Source organism: Palaemon carinicauda, chromosome 11, assembly GCF_036898095.1.
Source record: "Palaemon carinicauda isolate YSFRI2023 chromosome 11, ASM3689809v2, whole genome shotgun sequence".
NCBI classification, from domain to species: domain Eukaryota; kingdom Metazoa; phylum Arthropoda; class Malacostraca; order Decapoda; family Palaemonidae; genus Palaemon; species Palaemon carinicauda.
The window spans coordinates 10,975,612-10,981,611 of record NC_090735.1 but is presented as its reverse complement, the minus strand read 5'-3'; positions in this window follow the sequence as shown (position 1 = coordinate 10,981,611).

The window sequence follows — 6,000 nt, the reverse complement described above, 5'->3', positions numbered from 1 at the left end:
CCCTGGTTGGAAAAGCAAGATGCTATAAGTCCAAGGGCTCCAACAAGGAAAAATAGCCCAGTGAGGAAAGGAAATAAGGAAATAAATAAACTATATAAGAAATAATAAACAATTGATAAAATATTTTAAAAACAGTAACAACATCAAGATATCCATCATTTTTTAAAAATGCGGATTTATGATAGACATGATGACATCCTAAAGTAATAATTATAAATCATTACGAGTAAAAGAAAGTGCTATTTTTATCGTAATGAACCATTAATTAAAATAATTCTTATACACATGCATGAGACTAATGATAAAATATTGCTGTTCAAATTGTAAAGGGAAGTATTCTCATCCAAAATTATAATAATGGAACGGCATCGAATGCTGAAATAAATTGTCAACTTATATATCCAATATGTCAGATAATATGATTAGCGATATGACCTGCTCGTAATTTTGTAGGGTCGCACTGCAACACACGCAAAAAAAAGGAAAGGAAAAAAAGTGTGTGGTAATCACATAAAGAAAATAATTAGTATTTATTTTGAAAAAAAAAAAATATTATTTCCTAAATCGAATGTTAGAATAGCATTGATTCTTAAATCAAAGGTTAGAATTAGCATTGATTCTTAAATCAAAGGTTAGAACTAGCTTTGATTCTTAAATCAAAGGTTAGAATAGCATTGATTCTTAAATCAAAGGTTAGAATTAGCATTAATTCTTAAATCAAAGGTTAGAATTAGCATTGATTCTTAAGTCAAAAGTTAGAATTAGCATTGATTCTTAAATCAAAGGTTAGAATTAGCATCGATTCTTAAATCAAAGGTTAGAATTAGCATTGATTCTTAAATCAAGGGTTAGAATTAGCATTGATTCTTAAGTCAAGAGTTAGAATTAGCATTGATTCTTAAATCAAAGGTTGGAATTAGCATTGATTCTTAAATCAAAGGTTGGAATTAGCATTGATTCTTAAATCAAAGGTTAGAATTAGCAGTGACTCTTGAATCAAAGGTTAGAATTAGCATTGATTCTTAAATCAAAGGTTAGAATTAGCTTTGATTCTTAAATCAAAGTTTAGAATTAGCATTGATTCTTAAATCAAAGGTTAGAATTAGCATTGATTCTTAAATGAAAGGTTAGAATTAGCATTGATTCTTAAATCAAAGGTTAGAATTAGCATTGATTCTTAAATCAAAGGTTAGAATTAGCATTGATTCTTAAGTCAAAAGTTAGAATTAGCATTGATTCTTAAATCAAAGGTTGGAATTAGCATTGATTCTTAAATCAAAGGTTAGAATTAGCATTGTTTCTTAACTCAAAGGTTAGAATTACCTATATAATTAATGGAATTGTGTAAAAAAAGAGTGTCTAAAAGACTGTTACAGGCTTTATGTGATTGCCATACAACTTCTGTTTCAATTGCATTGTTATAAAACAGGCTAAGGGCACAATGGGAGTAAACTCCTTTTACGAACGAATTGAAACGTAATAAAAAGTTACCTCATAATTTGGGTCTTTATAACTGCGTGTTCGTTGTGAAATATATATATATCTTATTGTGAAATACACATTTACAATCTTACAATTTATAACATTTATACATCATAGTACATTTACGTGAATAATATTTTATTTTACATATACTGTATTTACAATTGCAATTTTTACAATTCATCTAAATATATTTTTAAATAAAAACATTTATCGACTCATGAATACTTGTTAATAGAAGTTTTAAATCCTCTATCATTTACATTAAACGTATTTATCATTCTACTTTTAATATGTTTAAGTATTTGCGAACTAACATCAAGAGTTTGAAAAGGATTAAATTTTAGGGACATTAATTTTGCATAGTAATTAGGGAGTTTCCTAATCATAAAGGAGTTCTTTTGTTTCTGCACTGCAGGGGAAACGTGACGTCATTGGAGAGCTGCGTCATTGTATGCGCGGTTTGAAAGCTTCCTGGCCACAATTTTAATCGTAGAGTAATGAAACTTGCAGAGATTAACTTTTATGTAAAATGCTGGAAATTGTTAAATTTTAGAAGCTCATGGCCAAAGGCCAAATTCATGGTCAAGCAAAATGTCCAATTCACGTAATCAGCACACAGGATGTATGTGGACTCATTTCGGCAGGCGATGTACGACTGAACGTTTGAATGATACCCAATGAAGTTCAAATAAACTAAATTCCAGTTTGAACTGTCCTTCTTTTTAATGTCTTTACAGTTAAGACTAATTCAGCAGCACCTCGTCAGGAAATGGTTTACCTAATACCGAGAGATTATCCAAATTGAAATGGCAAGAACTAAATTATCTAAGTAACAATATCAGAGATGAGATCATCATAATCTCCTCCTACGCCTACTGACGCAAAGGGACTCGGTTAGATTTCGCCAGTCGTCTCTATCTAGAGCTTTTAAATCAATACTTCTCCATTCATCATCTACTCCTCTCTTCATAGTCCTTAGCCATTCAGGATCATTCAGGATTATTATTATTATTATTATTATTATTATTATTATTATTATTATTCACCTCATACGCCTATTGACGTAAAGAGCCTCGGTTAGATTTCGTCAGTCGTCTCTATCTTTAGCTTTTAAATCAATCCATTCTCCACTTGCTGTAGCTTCCCAATCTGATTCATGGTTCTAACATTCCAATTACCAATTTTCGATTTTTCTTTACTATTTATAAACCTGGAGATAATATATGTAAATGCTGTCAACTTTCCTTCGACCTGAGGTCAGAGATCGATGGTTTGATTTTGGATCTGGGAATTAGTAAACTCGAGAACTTGTTACTGTTTTTAAAATAATTTATTTTTCCTTGTTTCCCTTCCTCACTTGGGTATTTTCCCTGTTTGGGCCCCTGGGCTTATAGCATCCTGTTTTTCCAACTAGGGTTGTAGCTTAGCAAGCGACAACAACAACAACAATAATAATAATAGTGATGATGATGATTATATTTTCCTACAAGGAAAGTGACGAACTTGCCATTGTTTTTTTTTTTTTTTTAATGAAACCAAATTTGTTGAATAGTTCCTATTTCCAAAACAACTACGGATGTCCTTGGTGCTAAAGGCGTCAGCAGGTACCACCTTAGATCTCGACGAAATTCCATACAAACAACTAAACAAACCAAGGCGTCACACATAGCAGAGTGATATTTGTTTGCTGGTAGGGCTGTAACAAGGACGAAATATCAGCCATTCCAAACAACAAAGACGGAACGTCGTACAAGCAGAGTTGCCAGTTTGGCATTTTCCGGGCCAGAAAAACTCAATTTTTTGTCCTTTTTTCGTGCCAGATACCTAAATTTGGCCTTTTTGAAATTGGTTAGATTAAATACTATATTTTTTTACCCTTTTCTACTATTAGGTTGGCCTTTTAAAGCTGCAGTTGATCAGACGTTGGCCTTTTCTCGTGTGGAAAACCTGGCAACCCTGCGTACAACCTGGGACAGACGACGTTTACAGACGTTAACGGGAACAAGCCGGAACTCCCTACGGAGCGAGGGCGCTGTTCGACGTCATCTGTAATGGGTAAGACCTTACGCCAGTCACTCAGTTTGCCCTCCTGCTCCCAACGGGGTGTAGGTTCCTGTCCCCGCATGTCGTTTGCCCTTATGACACGTGACTCTCCTCTGTGAGGAAGAATGGAGGGAGATGGAAATATGGATTGGGGAGGCTGGCGGATGAAAAGAAAAACCGCTTGTCATTAGCGATAGTCATCTCTCTGGAGATCCCTAAACACACCGCAAGTCTCATTTACTTCGCTGGATTGACAGCGTGGAGAAAATACCATTTCCCCACTCGGCCAGGCCAAGCAAAATCTGCCCTAGGCCTTTCTCGGTGGGTCCTGTGCCTATGGAGATGCTAAGCTGGGAATAGTGGGATCAATGCTTCGATCTATTCACATCTATCTATCTATCTATCTGTTTATTTACACAAACGCTCATTCTAGTAAACACACACACACACACACACATATATATATATATATATATATATATATATATATGTTTTATATATATAATATATATATTATATATAATATATACAACATATACAATATATATATATATATATATATATATATATATATATATATATATATATATATATATATAATATATTATATTATATATAATATATACAATATATACAATATATATATATATATATATATATATATATATATATATATATATATATATATATATCCCTCTGTGAGAAGGGATACCTTAACGCAGTGAACGGGTTTGTGTATGGCCATGAGCAGCAAAACGGTACTTGTCAAGGACTCTCATACTAGATTGGTTTGCTGTGAGCAATCAGACTAAAATCTCCCAGCTTCACCAATCCGCAGTGGCCAGTGTTGTGATGAAAATGATCAAATCCCAGACATAACTAAGGACATGTCTGAGGCTTTTGTCCTGCAGTGGACTAGAAACGGCTGTAGTGCCATAGCCACTGTACCATGGTCTTTCACTGTCTTGGGTTACAGTTCTCTTGCTTTATGGTACACTCGGGCACAGTATTCTATCTTCTTTCTCTTCTTTTTGTTTTGTTAAAGCATTTATAGTTTATGTAAGAAATATTTATTTTAATGCTGCTACTGTTCTTAAAATATTTAATTTTTCCATGTTTCCTTTCCTCACTGGGCTATTTTCCCTATTGGAACCCCTGGGCTTATAGCATCATGCTTAATGATAATAATAATAATAATAATAATAATATTTGTTGTTGATATATATGTTGTGTGTGTGGGAAAGATGGTTATTTATATAAGCATAATGATTCTCTCTCTCTCTCTCTCTCTCTCTCTCTCTCTCTCTCTCTCTCTCTCTCTCTCTCTCTCTCTCTCTCTCTGAGGAGATAAGACTTGGTAGTATTTCTGGTCTCATCAAATCAGACGTTCGTGTATAGCGGTTGAATCAAGCCCTCGGCAGTTTACACACAGTAAACAATAGGTTTAAACGGACGGAGTTCAATAAACGCGACATTACAGGATGTGAAACAGGAACTTTTCCTTTATAATCTCTCAAAATGACGAGATAAAATAGCTGTAATAACTTTTAATAGCCTAATGTTAAGATAACCAGAGCATAAAAGAGTCATCAACCATTTGTGAAGCAATAGAGTCACGTGATTTCCTCTACTTGTCACTTCCGCTTGCATAGATTATTATTATTAATATTTTTTTGGGGGGTGGGGGATAAACGTCTCATGACCTCGTGATCATGTGCTTGCAATAGGAAACATTATCCTTGTGAAAGAGCGGCTTTATTATGTCGTTCAAAGGGCAAGTTTAAAGGCCGCTCATGAATGGCAGAGGCAAGGGACACTGTGCATTGTCGTATCAAGCAGGACAATGCCCTAAAGACTGACCATATATATGTATGATTAGCACCCAAGCCCCCTCTCCACCCAAGCTACGACCAAGGAGGGTCTGGCAATGGCTGCTGATGACCCACCAGATAGACCTGTAGGATACCCCAAACCCCCATCCTTAGCTCATAAGGATGGTGAGATTGCACTGACCGAAGGAACTAACGAGTTTGAGCTGGACTCGAACCTCAGTCTGGCAATCACCAGGCAAGGACGTGACCACATAGACCATCACAGTCAAGGAAAAATGATATCTGGAAATTTAATGTTATTATATGATATTATTCTCATTTAATTTTTTATAGATATGTAATGGGTTTTTTATTGAAATAGTTTGCTTGGATGATAAATATTACTTATGATTTAGTGTTATGTTTTATAGGTAGCTAATATTTGTTATCGAAGGTCATAGCTGGAGTGATTTGCGTAAAAAATGCATTTTATTTTATGTTTTGATAGATATATTCTTCAGTTGCAGAAAAAAAAATGCATTGTTTCGAGTATTGTTCTCCTCTAAGGTCATCATCTGCTGAATCTCATCTTAATTTGTTGGATAAAAACTTGCGGTCTATTAAATTTTTTATTCCCAATCTATGTATTAATATCTGGCAC